This window comes from Tenrec ecaudatus, chromosome 2, assembly GCF_050624435.1.
Source record: "Tenrec ecaudatus isolate mTenEca1 chromosome 2, mTenEca1.hap1, whole genome shotgun sequence".
Taxonomy (NCBI): Eukaryota; Metazoa; Chordata; class Mammalia; order Afrosoricida; family Tenrecidae; genus Tenrec; species Tenrec ecaudatus.
This window is the reverse complement of record NC_134531.1, coordinates 198,239,509-198,254,839: the sequence shown is the minus strand read 5'-3', so window position 1 is coordinate 198,254,839 and position 15,331 is coordinate 198,239,509.

Sequence of the window (15,331 nt, the reverse complement as noted above, 5' to 3'; positions counted from 1 at the left end):
GAGAACTACAAATACTGGGACAGTTATAGGCAGGTTTTTTGCTTTTCTCCTTGTGTTTTCATTCAGCATAATTGTGACTCCGGTTAGTCCACTGCTCCATCTCTTGCTGAGCTGTTTCAGGCCCCCTCCCCTCCCCTACACCTCCTAAGAGTCTCAGAGCTTGCACAAAAGTAGAAATGGGCCGTGGTCTGCTTGAAGCAGAAACTAAAGGGCAAGGGGCAGTCATTTATCATTTAACAGGCTGCGAAGTCCACCTTCAATATAGTGTCCCATAGGCACCAGGGGTTGCTCCATTTGCCTCTTGTTTAAACTTTTATCATTCAAAAATCAAGTGACTTGCTTAGTTGAAGGCAAAGTCAGATAAGAATAAAATTTCATTTTGTTTTGTTCTGTTTCTCTCATCATCTCCCTTTCCCTTCCACCCATAGGCATCCACATTGGTATATTTTATAAAGATCTTTACAATCTACCTACCCTATAGTAATTTAAATGTTTCCCTAAAAAAATCTAGTATTTTTTTTCATTTTCTGAAGTGCTATTATATGGATACCTTGGTTTCCTCGATTTCCATTCAATACTATATATGTATGATTCTATATATATTTTTGTTATTTCTGTTAACTCTAACAATCTTATACATTTATCAACATTTTTTTCTCCTTTACTTAGAGGTTGGACTTCACATTTGCCTCAAACTCTTCTTAAAACATCTTCATGTCTTTGAATTTGTAGTTAAAAAAAATGTTGAGCTATGTCTTTATGAGTGAGAATGTATGATTTTCCTCATGATGAGACTGCACTAATCTCTACATCACCGACTATGCAAAAGACTCTGATTCCTCACCTCCTTAACAACACTGGAGTCAAACCTGTTTTAATTAACACCAACTCAATCTAATTACAACTACATCTATGTCAATACCAAACCAAATCCATTCTCATCAAATTGACCCTGACTCATAGGGCTTCCTAAGACTGTTTTGGTTTTTTGGTATGTGTGTTTTTTTTTAAATAATAGCAGACAGCCTCACCTTTCTCCTCCAAATAAGCCAGTGGGTTTGAACTCATCAAACTCATGCTTGGCTTAGCCCAATGTTTAACCACCTGTACTACCATCTCAAACTCACAGCCATGGAGTTGATGCTGACCCATAGTGACTCTATATGATGGGATAAAACTGCCTGTGTGTCTCCTAGACCATAATTCTGTATGAGAATAGAATGCTTTGGCTGGTGGTTTCAAACTACTGACTATTACACCACCAGAGATCCTACGCACCACCATAACCGCCAATTTTTAGGTAGGCATGTAAGTCGGGGGAAAAGGAAAAAAAGGAAGCCAAAGGACTATTATCTGAAGAGTCACCAATCAGGAATATCACTTCTCTCCTTCTAGGAAGTATTTATTTGGAGCAAGGAAAAGGGTATTCCCGAAAGGCCGATTGCATGAAGCATTATCCCCTAGCACCTTTGATTTACCATAAAGCTTAATAAGTACGTTGATTAGTCGCAATGAGTGACATAAGAATGGAAGTAAGGAGTGGTGGAAAAGTAGGAAAAGACTCAACAGGTTCTGAGGAAATTCTGCATTCTTTATATCCACAGGATGCCAACCAAACAAAAACTGAGCATGGTGCAGGGCCCTGCAATATTGCATCCTGCTGAACATAGGGTAGGACTGAGCCAGAACTTACTCAACGGCACCTACCACAAACAACAACAAATGTTTCAATATATTCTGCTCTGTCCTTGCAACAATTCAAAATTAGCTTTTGCCCCATGCCGACAACCGCATCATTGAAAATGGCCAGAACAGACTCATAGCGACACCATGTGACAAGGCAGAAATTATCCATAGCATTTTCTTGGCTGTAAAATGTAGAGTAACCAACAGTGACCAACCCCTTCACCATTATGCCATCAAACCTTCAATCAGAAGCTTTTGAAGTAATTTAACTCCAAGTTCCTGCTGTACCTTACAATGAAAATCTGCTATCTAGCAATTAAAAGAGAATCCAGAATGTGTCAGTTAAAATTCAAATAAATTTGATTCCAAGAATCATTAATTTTCTCCCTGTGTACATTTTTCTTGGCAGTTATGTACATAACTGAAGATTTCCTTAATATTTCGATAGGCATTGGCTTTCCTGTAAAGTCATTTCACTTTCCAACCCAGTTATGGGAGGACTTCTGTAGAGGGTCCCTGTGAGTCAGCTTGTTTGCCTAAGAGCAGACTTACTTCACCCTGACAGCTGAGTGAAAATCTTGCTGACTTAGCATCCCAGGGTCAGAGTGTTTCCCTTCACCCTCTACTGCACTTGGTCCTGCTGCTGAGAAGTCAGAAAGTTCACTGTTGGTCCACCCTTCCTTTCCAGAGAGGCTACAATGGTCTCTTTGTCTCTAATGCCATTACATTTCTCTTTACTACATCTGGGCTTGTCTTCCCCATAAGTACTCTTTAAAAAAAAACATTTTTTTTATTTTGAGTTTTAATTCTTTAATTCTGAGAAAAATCACAATTTACCTCTTTAAATATATTTTTCCTGCTGGCCCACATACATCCCAGCCAGACTCTCCCACTGGCTCCTTGTTGCTAAGTAGAACTCTGACTCACCCTGAGTTACAGCTGCTATTTCCCAGGCTGCAGTGGCATCAGGGTGGACAAAGACTCACCTAGAGCTGTGTGGACAATGGAAACGAGGACATCTAGGATGCGACTAGACACCTGCCCCATACAATACTGTGGTTCCTGGTCCTCTCTGCTCTAACATGCTGAATTCCTTCCACACCCAGACAGTCTCCTTAAAGATCTCTGAAGTTCTCAGTGTCAATTTCTTGAGGTTCTTGCCTTACTCAACATCCACTCCCTTCAATCACACTACTAAGCTAGGCTTTAGGAAGAAGTCAACAGACCATATTAGTTCTCCGTCTTGTCCAGAAATGGAAACTGTGACTTCATCTGCACTTGCTTTGAGGAATGAATGTAAAGGGAACAAAATGCATGTCTTGGTGTCCTTTCTTGGTTTCACTCTTCAAATGCATCCCGTTCTTTTTTCTCTTTGGAGTGAGACATAACACAATTCGGGCTCTGTGTCAAAGCATGTGGCATCTTTAGAAAGCGGGATAAAGGAAGGACTTGTGCAGGGAAGTTTGTTTGAGTATCCCACGCACTGATCCCTGGACTGTTACGATGTGGCGGGTATAGATTCAAGCCAAGAGACCCCAAGGCAGCAGTTCTCAACCTGTGAGTTGCAACCACTTTGGGGGTCGAATGACCCTTTCACAGGGGGTGCCTAGTACATGTTGCATATCAGATATTTACATAACAGTTCATGACAGTAGCAAGCTTACAGTTATGAAGTAGCAATGAAAATAATTTTATGGTTGGGAGTCACTACAATATGAGGTATTATATAAAGGGGTCATGGCATTAGGAAGGTTGAGAACCACTGACTAAGGGATGTGCATGGAGCCCGGAGTCAAGGTGCAAGGATGCTCTTTCTGCTTCTGCATTCCAGCACCAGTCACTCATGTGGCCCCTTTAGCAAAAGCTCATTGCTTCTGTGGCATTTGATCTTCCCTAATTCCCAAACAAGACCTTAGTACTTTATCTCATTAGTGGAGAGAACTTTGGGGAGATACTATGAAATAATGTATGTAAAGCATTTTAGTAGATTAGAAACAGGTATGCAAATATACAAAGGTTTTACACTCGGGAAATAATTGTATTTACATGATTTTTCTTTGTAGGATCACATGAGTCATCTTGGAAAGTAACAGGCTCTGGTGGGCAGAAATGTCTTACGTGTGAGCTATCAGAAAAGAGAAAACGAGAGGCAGGATCAGAAGTCCTTCCAAATGACACCAGTCTGCTTGTCCAGAGTGTTTCCCAGTTGCCATACACCACCCAACACACTGATTTGCAAGTATCCGTGTCTGGTAAAGAAGAGGAGGCAAACCTGACGGAGCTGGACCTCAACTGTGCTTGCCCAGATCAAGAGTGGGTAACGAGAGCAAGTACAACTTCAGGAGACAGTGATGGAGAGCGCCATATCCAAAAGACTCCCTGGATTCCTCAGTCTTCCACCCTCAAGACATGTCCTTGCCCTGCTACACAGAATAAAGATGGGGAAGAGAAAGCAAAATCCACACTTGTAGAAAAAAAACCAAATTCCCCAGATAATAATACACAATTGCAAATTTTACAAAAAGCCTATTTCAGAACAACAAGGAAAGTGCTCCAAATACCTACATTTCCATGTGAAACGAACTATTCTGGAGGTGAGTCCAGTGGCAGACAGTGTCCCGTCTGCAAAACGAAGGGGTTCCAGGACTGCCAAGGACAACTCACCTACTGCAAATCCGAAAACAACCTGTGCCTCACCCTCTTTGGCCAAGTACGAATAGGTATTTCTTTACCCTTTGTGTTTCTAAAGGTACAGTTGGGTGGGCTGTCCCAGAAGAACAGCAGGGGTAACAGTGCTACAGGGGTAACAGCAGGCAGGAGCCAAAACTATCCTTTTCTTTCTCAAGAAAGGTATCCAGATATTTCCTGACTTCCAGTGAATGGTCAAAGTGAGAAGCTTGTTTTTCTTTTCTTTTCGAAGCAATGAGGTTGAATGTCTCTTGGTTCCCTTGAACAAATGTCAGACTGTATCTTGTTCACCAAGGGCATTTTGGTGAGTGACAGTGAATAAAGAGTCCGGTTTTCATTTCATGTAGCTGAATCAGGCATCACATAGAAACCAAAGAGAAATTGAAATGGTGTGAGTTCAGGATTCAAAAGTGCTATTTCATCTGCTTTGAGTAGGATCCATGGATTTCTTTTAATGTTGGGAAATAAAAGTAGAAGGTGTTCATTGCTCCGATCTTTAGGACACATTTTCCCTGTAGGAGAATTTTGCACAGTTGTAGATTTTGAAGACAGGTGTTGGAGACTGGCCTCCATCATATTATCACAAAAGATCTTTGGCAGGTCTTAAAAAGATGTGTCTGCAAGTTGGGGAGCTCTCACCATTATCTCTCAATAGCTAAGAAATTTGCCCCATTCCCCCTAGCTAGCAGCTCTATTAATAAGACGTCTGTTTAGAGAAAAACCAGTCCGGCTCCTTTCCTTCCATTGCAGGTGAGGAAACCAAGGCCCCCAATCATTTCTCGGCTTGAATAGGTGGCAAACTGAGATTTATTTCTTTCCCTTAAGGTTCAGTTCTGAGAGTTTCATAAGGCTGGGATGTCTCTGGCTCTCTTTTCAGAACACGTTTTCTTTTTCTCTCTACAGGTAAGGACAACCAGAATATTACTCTGAAGTGTTGTACTGACACCGAGCACTGCGAACAAACGTTCACGGAGTTTGAGAGTCACCCGGTCAACATTGTAAAGAAAAGCTGCGTGGTGGCTCCAAGCAAGCTGTCCGGGAGCCCCGGGGGCGCCTCACCTGCAGGCGCCCTCCTTTTGGTGGCGCTCCTCCAGAGCATGCCGCTTTCCTGACCACTGCGTGTGTGTGTGTGTGTGTGTGTGTGTGTGTGTGTGTTCGTGCGCGCGCGCGCGTGCGTGCGTGTTTCATTCAGTCTTTGGTCAACCAATGCTTGAAGTTATCAGACTTTAGAGTTCATTTTATATATTGAGCTAGATGCGGTAAGTATCTAGTATATGTTTCATCTCAAACAGCAGTGTTTTTCAAAGTTTTTAAATTATGGTACTCTTATGGGTAGATATGTGTTTCAAATATATTTACATATTTGTGTTCATATACTTGTATATACATACGTCTAGTAAACAAAATTAAAATCTTCCATTACAATCTTTTACTTTTATATGTGTTCTGTTCTAGTATATTCTGTTCCCTTTCATTGACTAAAAAGTGTTAGTCAAAATTCATTCCATAGATTTTTCAGCCATCTAATGGGTCTTGACCTGACATTTCAAAAGCTTCCATGAGCTTGTGTGACCATGAGGTGTCGATAGGATCAGGTATCAGGCACCAAAGAACAAAATTTCATATCATTGTGAATGAGGGGGAGTGCAGAGTGAAGACCCAAAGCCCATCTGTAGGCAACTGGGCGTCCCCTTAAGAAGAGTCATGGGGAGGAGATGAGCCAGTCAGGATGTAATATATAGATATAGATATATAGATATAGATCACCAAGAAGATGTCATCAGACTGAGACGCCAATTGATAAGTTGGGCTCTTCCCCGACCCTTACCCAGGAAGATCTAATTGACATAATCCCTAGCCATCACAACAATTCACACACTTTTTGACTCATGGAATTTATCATCCCCACAGTGTAACAACCCTCTTCCCACTTCTTCCCTGTCTTTGGCATTCCCATTTGCCCTTTCTTATCACTTCCTGCCTTCTGATCATTATTCTTTGGAGTAGTGCTACCTTTTGATCTCTTCTGTCCAGTTACAGGAAATGTGTAGTGTTATTGCTCACCTTATAAACCTGTCTATTGTTTGGCTGAAAGTTAAGCTGTGGGCTTGGCTGAAAGGGCTACAAGGGTGACTAAGGGTTATGATCTTGGAGATTCTATCACTCTCTAGTCGTTATTTTTTATTCAACATTTCCCCCCACTTTGTCCAGGATGTCCTATTATGATGCTTTTCAGAGCAGTCAGCAGTGGTAACTGGAATCATCTGCTTCTTCTAGTCTCTGGTCTTAGAGATTGAGGTTTTGAGTTGCCCATTCGTTCTTTGAAAAAAATTGTGTCTTTGATTTTCTTTATTCCTCTTTTATTCATGCAAAGAGAAACCAATAGTTGCACCAATGTTACCCACTCACAAGATGTTAAGGCCTTAGTTACTGTACATCACTATAGAATATATAACATTGCCTCTGTGGATGATGTTATTTATGTCAATTAGCCTGGATGTCCCCAGGGGCTGCATTACTGATTCCCAAACCAAACAACTTATTCCTCCAGGTGTTTGCTTGGGAAGTTTTCGTAATGTTGACCACATATTCTCTATAATATTCATGGATATATTTGTAGTACATTTAAATATACATGTAGAAATATCTTCTGTTGTTAGGGTAGCCAGCCCCTGACAATATCACAGGTCCATAGGCACAATTGTATGGGGATAGCAGATAAAGATCATAGTAAAGTCATAAAGAATAAGAGAGACAGGAGAGAGAATAAAATAAAGGAGTCAGACACATTTCATGGTATCATGTTCACCCCTGTGATCTCAGCAGCCAGGTTCATGCAGAGAGTGGGAGGAGGTGAGAGAGGAGGGAGAGAGATTTATTTCTAATCAAGGCTTATATATACTTGGGGGCATGCAAGCCCCTTGATTACAGGTAACCACATACGTCACAGGAAGGGCTCATACAATAAGTAATACAACAAGAGGAGGGAGACGATCTAGGGGTGTACACACAATAGGAATAGGAAGGATAGGGGTTACACGTGTGAAAAGATGGGCGGATCCTACATTCAAGATGGCAGCCTAACTTTAGTTGTCCTAGAGCTGGTTTGACCACTTCTCTGGGCTCTCCAGGGAAACAATCACTATCCTTATCAGTAAGGTGTGAGCCCCACCTATTGTGGACCAGAGTGTAGTCTGATAGCAAAATGGATGACTGTTGCCTTCAAGGAGACAACTTCTAACCAGCTTGCTCCCAAGTGCGCTACAATTAGTTACTATATGTTGCAAGCAGTGTCCTAGGTCTGACATATAGTTGAGGAGACAAAATGGGGAAAAACCTTTTTGTATCCCACATTCGTCAAACACAATTCTGTTCAAACATAAATATATATAATAGAATGCACTCCTTCTCACTGCTGTCCAGCTTAAATGCATATCTATACACCTAGTCATAGATTAGCACATTAACTATTAATGCAGCATTACATATATAATAATCCTCCTCTTCCACAGTCAGTTTGTCCAGATGTGGTAGATTGTGTGTTGCTGAGATGTCGAAATCTATGCCATAACAGGGTTATTTGGAGTGAACATATTTCAGTAGAGCTTCCACACTAACAACTGTCTACAAAGACTGCAACTGTCCACTCCTGAGAAATTATTCACTGAAAACCTTGTGGCAAGAATTGAACAATTGTTGGAGATGTGATTGAATGGGGGAATGGTTTGATATCTATAAGAGCTCCCAATAAAATGATTTTTAAAAAAACATATGCATTGATAATTATTGTCAATTGGAATAAAAAATAAAGTAGTTGGAAAATATGGCCTTGGGTGATGGAAAGAAAGCAGGAGAGCTCATAATAGAATTTTGCAAGACAAAAATATGTTCATGACAAGTACCTTTATTCTAATTACAAAGTGACAATAACACATGCACTTCTCCAAATGGAAAACACAAGAAAAAAAGGACTACATTTGTGGGAAGAAATGATGGAGAAGCTCAATATCAGCAGCTGCAACCAGGACAGGGAGCAACTGTCCAGTGGAGGAGACTATCAACTGCTTACATATGAGTTCAGATTGATGGTGAAGAAAATTATAACAAATCCATGAGAACAGGAATATGATCTTCATTCTTTTTTTTTTAAGTGCCGTACCATACTATTTATTTGTAAGACTAAAAATTGTGAAGATGACAGTTCTACTTAGATTAATATATGGGTTTATTGCAATACCTATTAAAATCACAGCAAGATACTTTATGGAAATTTACAAAATGATGGCAATATTCTTTTGAAATAATCAGTGAGTAATTGCATATATGGGTTAATGTACTGATGTACATTTATATATTTCGTTAAATTATATAAGGGTATTGCACAATATCATCTCATGAGATTATTACAATGACTCTTTTTTTAAATCATTTTATTGGGGGGCTCTTACAATTCTTATCACAATCCATACGTACATCCATTGTGTCAAGCACACTTGTACATTTCTTGTCATCATCATTCTCAAAATATTTTCTTCCTACTTGAGCCCTTGGTACCAGTTCCTCACTTTTCCCCTCCCTGCCCCACCTTCCCTCCCTCACAAACCCTTAATAATTTATAAATTATTATTCTTTGTTCGTGTCTTTTTTTAAATCATTTTATTGGGGGCTCATACAATTCTTATCACAATCCATACATACATCCATTGTGTCAAGAACATTTGTACATTTGTCGCCATCATCATTCTCAAAATGTTTGCTTTCTACTTGAGCCCTTAATATCAGCTCATTTTCCCCCTCCATCCCCACTACCCTCTTCCTCATTAACCCTTCATACTTGATAAATTATTATTTAGTCATATCTTACACTGTCCAATATCGTCCTTCACCCACTTTTTTGTCCATTGGGGTTATATGTAGATCATTGTGATTGGTTCCCCCTTTCTCACCCACCTTCTCCTTATCCTCCTGGTTTCTCTGCTGTCATTATTGGTCCTGAGGGGTTCATGTTTCATGGATTCCCTGTGTTTCCAGTTCTTATCTGTGCCAGTGTACATCCTCTCTGGTCCAGCTGGATTTGTAAGGTAGAATTGGGATCATATAGTGTGGGGTGAGGTGGGGAGGAAGCATTAAAGAACTACAGGAAAGTTGTATGTTTCATTAGTGCTATACTGCACTCTAACTGACTTGTCCCCTCCCCAAGACCCTTCTGTAAAGGGATGTTCAGTTGCCTACAGATGGGCTTTGGGTCTCCACTCCCCACTCCCTCTCATTCACAATAATATGAGTTTTGTTCTTTGATGTCCGATACCTGATCCTATCAACACCTCGTGCTCACACAGGCTGGTGTCCTTCTTCCATGTGGGCTTTGTTGATTGTCAGCTAGATGGTCACTTGTTTATCTTCAAGCCTTTAAGACCCCAGACACTATATCTTTTGATAGCTGGGCACCATCAGCTCTCTTCACCACATTTGCTTACTCACCCACTTTGTCTTCAGAGATTGTGTCAGGAAGGTGAGCATTATGGAATGCTAGTTTAATAGAACAAAGTGTTCTTTCATGGAGAGAGTACTTGAGTAGAGACGCAATGATATGACCTTTATTCTATCCCACCGGAATTTGTGAACTCTTCAAGAACAGATTTGATGCTCTGAACACTAATGACAGAAGAGCTGATGAGCTGTGGGACGACATCAAGAACATCATTTATGAAGAAAGCAAAAGGTCATTCAAAAGACAGGAAATAAAAAAATCAGTATGGATGTCAGAAGAGCCTCTGAAATTGTTCCTAATTGTAGAGTAGCTACCACACATGATAAAATCAAAGAACTGAACAGAACATTCCAAAGGGCAGCTCAAGAAAACAAAATATTACATAAACTATGGAATGACCCAGTTAAAAAACCAAAGAGGAAGGTCACATTCAGCATATCTTAAACTGAAAGAACTCAAGAAAAATTTCATACCTCAAGTTGTGTTATTGAAAGATTGCAGGGGCAAAATATTGAATGATACAGAAGCATTAAAAGAAAATAAAACAAATATGCAGAATCACTGTTCCAAAGAACTAGTCAATATTCCACCATTTCAAGAAATAGCATATGATCAAAAACCAATAGTACTAAAGGAGACACCCAATTTGTCAAAATCCCGGTTCCAGGAATTGATGGAATAATAATCACAATGTTTCAGCAAGCTGATGAAGCATGGAGACCACTGACTTGTCTATGTCAGGAAAATTAGAAGACAACTACTTAGCTAACTGACTGGAAGAGATCCATATTTACACCTATTCAAGAGAAAGGTGACCCAAGAGAATACTCAAATTATACAGCAATATCATTAGCATCACATGCAAATAAAAGTTTGTTGAAGATCATCCAACAAAGGTTATAGCAATACTTTAGCAGGAAGATGCCCTCTTTAGGCCAGATTCCAAAGAGGATGTGGAACAAGGAAGATCATTGCTGATGTCAGACAGATCTTGCCTACAAGTAAAGAATACTAGAAAGATATTTGCTTATGTTTTATTGACAATGCTAAGACATTTAACTGTGTGTATCATAACAAAATATGGTTAGTCTTAAGAAAATTGGGAATCCCAGGATACTACATTGTGCTCTTGAAGAACCTGTACAAGGATGAAGAGGCAGATGTGCAATCAAAACAAGTGAATGCTACATGGTGTAAGATCCGGATAGATGTGTGTCTGAGTTGTATCCACTCACCATTCTTATTCAGTCAGTACACTAAGCATATAATCTGAGAAGTTTATTTGTATGAAGAAGATTATAGCTTCAGGATTGGAGTAAGTTTTATTAACAACCTGTTATATTAAGGTGATACAACTTTATTGCTGAAAATGAAGAGGACTTCAAGTATGTACTGCTGAGGAACAAGAGTTTCAGCCTTTAGTATGGATTATGACTCAATGTAAAGAGGACCCAAATCTTCATGACAAGACCACTAGGTAACAGTTCAATAAATTGGAAAAGTTTGAAATTTTCAAGGATTTCATCTTGCTTGGCTCCATAATCAATGCTCATGGAAACAGCAGTCAAGAGATCAAAGTATGTATTGTGTTGGTTAAATCTACTGCACAAAACCTCTTTAGATTGTTGAAAAGAAAGGATGTTACTTTGAGGAATAAGATTCACCTGTATGTGTATATATATATTATATTAAATGAAGGGGGAAGTGCAGAGTGGAGACCCAAGGCCCAAGTGTCAGCCAATGGAGATCCCCTCATAGAGGGGCTTAGGAGAGGAGATGGGTTAATTAGGGTGTGAGGTAGTATCGATGAAGAACACAGCTTTCCCCCAGATCCTGGATGCTTCCTCCCCCCAACTACCATGACCCGAATTCTACCTTGCAGGGCTGGATAGGACAGAGGCTGTACACTGGTACATAGGAGGGTTGGAGATACAGGGAATCCAGGGTGGATGATACCTCCAGGACCAAGGGAGTGAGGGACGATGCTGGGAGAGTGGAGGGTGAGTGGGTTGGAAAGGGGGAACTGATTACAAGGAGCCACATGTGACCTCTTCCCTGGGAGAGGGACAGCAGAGAAGGGGGGAAGGGAGACCCCGAATAGGGCAAGATATGACAAAATAACGAGGTATAAATTACCAAGGGCATATGAGGGAGGGGGGAAAAGGGAGGGAGGGGGGGAAAAAAAGGAGGACCTGATGCAAGGGGCTTAGGTGAAGAGCAAATGCCTTGAGAGTGATTGGGACAGGGAGTGTATGGGTGTGCTTTGTACAATTGATGTATGTATATGTATGGATTGTGGTAAGAGTTGTTGGAGTCCCTAATAAAATGTAAAAGAAGAAAAAAAAAAAAGAAAATGATTAGGGCAAAATATGTACAGATGTGCTTTATACAATTGATGTATGTCTATGTATGGATTGTGATAAGTGTTGTATGAGCCCCTAATAAAATGTTTAAAAAAAAAAAAAAAAGATTCACCTGACCCAAGTCATGGCATTTTCAAATCTCCTCATTATGAATGTTGAAAGCTGGACATCTTATAAGCAAGATTGGAGAATAATTGATGCATTTGAATAAGGTACTGGCAAACGATGCTGAAAATACCATGGAATGTTAAAAGAACAACAAAAATCTTTTAAAGGAAGTAGAGCCAGATTAGAGACAAGTATGGTGAGATTTAGTCTCATGTAGTTTGGAAATGTTTCCAAAAGAGACCAGTTCCTGAAGGACGTCATGCTTGGTACAGTCATGGTACAGAGGAAACAAGAAAACTCTTCAACTAGATGGATTGATACAGCTGCTGTATCTATGGTCTCAAACATAAGAACAATTGTGAGGATGGCACCAGACTAAACAGTGATTCATTCTGTTGTACATTGGGTCACTATGAGTCAGACCAAATCCAGGACACCTGACGATGACATCAACAATCTTTACTTTTGCTGCCTTTAACTCTTGTGCTTGCTCCAGTGTCTTCCTTTGGTTGGTTACTTGTTACTTGTGCCGACCCCATATTATATTTTACCTTTCCCTTCACCTAAGTTAATATATTTTCCCTCTAGTTAGAGATTTAAAGGAGCTCTGGTGGCATAGTTCTTACAGGTTGAGATGTGACCCTTACTGTCACCAGTTGGTGACGTCGGAGAGAGTGGGCTTTCTACTCTTGTAAGCAGTTATGGTCTCAGAAAGCCACAGGAGGTCACTCTGGGTCAGCCTAGACTGGAGTTAGGTTTTTTGGAGTTAGTGATTTAGTCTCCCTCCTCCTCTCACCCCTGGTAACCCTTAAAGTGTGCTACTTTCTGAGTGTAAATATTTTACTAATATTTTATAGTAACAGTCAGATGCAGTATTGTCCTGCGATTGACTAATTTCATTCAACATAGTCATCTGGGTTCATTCATGTTGCTAGTTTTTCACAGATTCATTATTTTTATGAATAGTAATGATATTATTAGTAATAATAATAGTAGTAGTGGTAGTATTACTAATAATTACTAGTAATTATTGGTATTAATCATATTGTTTTAATAATAGCATTGCTTGTTTATATACCACAGTTTGTTTATTCATTCATCTGTTAATGGGCATTTAGATTGTTTTAATCTTTTATCTATTGTAAAGAATCATGCTATGAACAAAAATAAATTAAAAAGTATTGCTACTGGGAAGGTAGAGGGAGGGTGGGGTTGAAAGGGGGAACAGATTACAAAGATCTACATATAACCTCCTCCTAGGGAGTGGACAACAGAAAAGTGGGTGAAGGGAGACGTCAGACAGTAAGATATGAAAAAATAATAATGATTTATAAATTATCAAGGGCTCATGAGGGAGAGGGGAGCGGGCAGGGAGGGGACAAATGAAGAGCTGATACCAAGGGCTCAAGTAGAAAGCAAATGTTTTGAGAATGATGATGGCAACAAATGTACTTGACACAATGGATGGATGGATGGATGGATTGTGATGAGTTGTGTGAGCCCCCAATAAAATGATTTTTTTAAGAATTGCTACTAGAGTGTCAGTTAATACATACATGGGGTGTGTTTGTGTACTAAATGTGTTTAAACGTGTCTCTGTGATCAGTATATGACTGTAAGAGATTTCTCTGAGTAATATTGTTTTTTAGTCTCATTAGGGTGCCTTCAAAAACAATAATTCAATTAAAGCAGTAGCTTCCAAGGGGTTTTGCTAGGCCATTTAAATTCAAAGGAGACAGATGAACTAAGAAGATTATGGTTACTCTTTCTTTGATTCAGTAGGACTCCTTGGTGGTATAGTGGTTATACATTGGGCTATGAAGCTCAAGGTCCACAGTTTCAGATTACCAGCTGTTCCTCTGGAGAAAGACAGGGCTTTCTACAGCCTTAAAGAAGTACAATCTCTGGCCCCCAGGCCCCCTTGCTTGCATGTGTAGATAGTGTGAGCAGCAAGTAGCCCCTTCCTTGCCCTCCCCCCTCAATGTAGTCGCCTTGGACATCCCATTTGTTAATAAAGACAATCCAACCAGCAAAAAAAAAAAGTACAATCTCAGAAACCAATAGGGGAAGTTCTACCCTTCCCCCTTCCCTATAGAATCACTATGAGTCAGCATCGAATTGATAGCGTTGTGTTTAGTTTGGGTTCTTGTTATCTCAAAGACATCAGAGAATCACAGAATCTTATCATGAAAATGTTTTAAGAAAACTGAAAAATGCATTGATAAGAATGGGGCAGGGAAGTTACACTAATGAATTTTTTGTCAGTACAGTAATGCATCTGTCAATTCTTCCACCGTAAAAAGGAATGTCCCATTATAATTTGGTTCAGACATTTCTCCTATCCATTTTCCAACACAGATTTTACTCTTTTAAGTTTTTATTTGTATGCCAAACTCAAAATACATGAAGAACATAACTTGACTTTATCAAGAATACCAAAACTATTTTAATGTGGCTTAAACAGAATTCTTAGGGAATATGGTTAGAGAGGTCGAAGTACCATCTTCAGATATAAAGACTGAGATGGAGGGTATTTTGAAAAATAATAGCTTCACATTTTCACATTTTTGTTTAATAGTTATAATACTTTTTAACTTGCCATCTTTTTTGTTCATGACATGTTCCTTACTTGCTAGAAGTAAGAGGGATGACACTTGGTGGTACTGCTAGATTGTATGTTATGCCTATTCCAACTTTGTAAAAAACACACATTCCATTTTCCACAATGGTGGCACCATTTTACAGCTCACAGCAGTGGTTAGGGTTCCAGTCTCTACATACCCCAACCAGAATATTGGTTTTGGTTTCTGCTTTTGTTTTTGAACTTGTATTTGAATGGTGAAGTGAAATGATAGCTCACTGTTTTTGGATTTGTATACAGGGTTGCTAGGACATGGAAGGCACTCAGTGGCAGTGGCTAATCATCACAAGTATTTCTTCTTGTGCTTGTTGGTCACCTGGATGTCTTTCGTGAATTGTCTGCTCATGTCCTCTA